The following is a 966-nucleotide window of genomic DNA, read 5'->3' on the forward strand; positions in this document are numbered from 1 at the left end:
CTTGGAAAGCATGGCCCACAAGGCCTACCCAACTGCACCACCCGATCTTCTCAAGTTGTTGCTGAGAGATCAGTTTGTAGACGTCTTGGACAGTCCACGACTAAAGATACAAGTGAAGCAAGCACACCCTTCTACTATGCAGGATGCAAAGGCCAGAGCTCTTGAATTCGAATCTTACGTTAAGTCTAGCACAGAGGTGGGTACAGTTATCAGTATTCAAGGCCAGAAAAGGTCAACTTTCAGAGAAGTTTGAGGGACTTTGCTGGCACTGTAACAAACCTGGGCACAAGAGAGCTCAATGCTGGTAACTTCAACACAGGGGAGATGTTACAGCAGGAAAGGCTGCTACCCAGAAAGGTTGTTGGAACCGTGGAAAGCAAGGACATATGAGGAGCCAGTGTAAGAAGAATTTTACCAACAAGTCAGCCTCAAGGAGACCAGTAGTGGTTGGTGTAGAGGGACACTCACCAACCCCCATCATGAAAGTCCCAACAGCTAGGTGTAAAATGCCAAGCACACACAGTGTCTATGTGACAGGAAAGCTGGATGGCCAAAGGTGCAACTTTGTCATAGATTCTGCGTCTAAACAAACCCTTGTGAGCATCAAGGTGTTAGATCATGAAGGAGTACCAGAAGCCATACAGAAGCTTTGTGGTGTGACAGGATATTCTGCAAGGTTGTGGGGACCAGAGTGGGTAACTATTGAGCTCATGGACATAAAGGACAGACACAAAGTATACTTGGCTGACATTGAAGACGAATGCATATTAGGATTGGACTATTTACTACCGAGGAAGTTTGTAATTAATTTTGATAAAATGACATTAGGGAACAACAAAGGCCAAGTTCCGGTAACTGTTAAAAGAGAGGTTAAACTAATTAGGTGTCATCAAGCTGAAGTCAAAGTGAGTGAACTAGTAGATGATGGTGAGATGGAACCAGGTATAGATATTAAATCAGAGCATG

The sequence above is a fragment of the Limulus polyphemus genome, unplaced genomic scaffold (genome assembly GCF_000517525.1).
Source record: "Limulus polyphemus unplaced genomic scaffold, Limulus_polyphemus-2.1.2 Scaffold633, whole genome shotgun sequence".
NCBI classification, from domain to species: domain Eukaryota; kingdom Metazoa; phylum Arthropoda; class Merostomata; order Xiphosura; family Limulidae; genus Limulus; species Limulus polyphemus.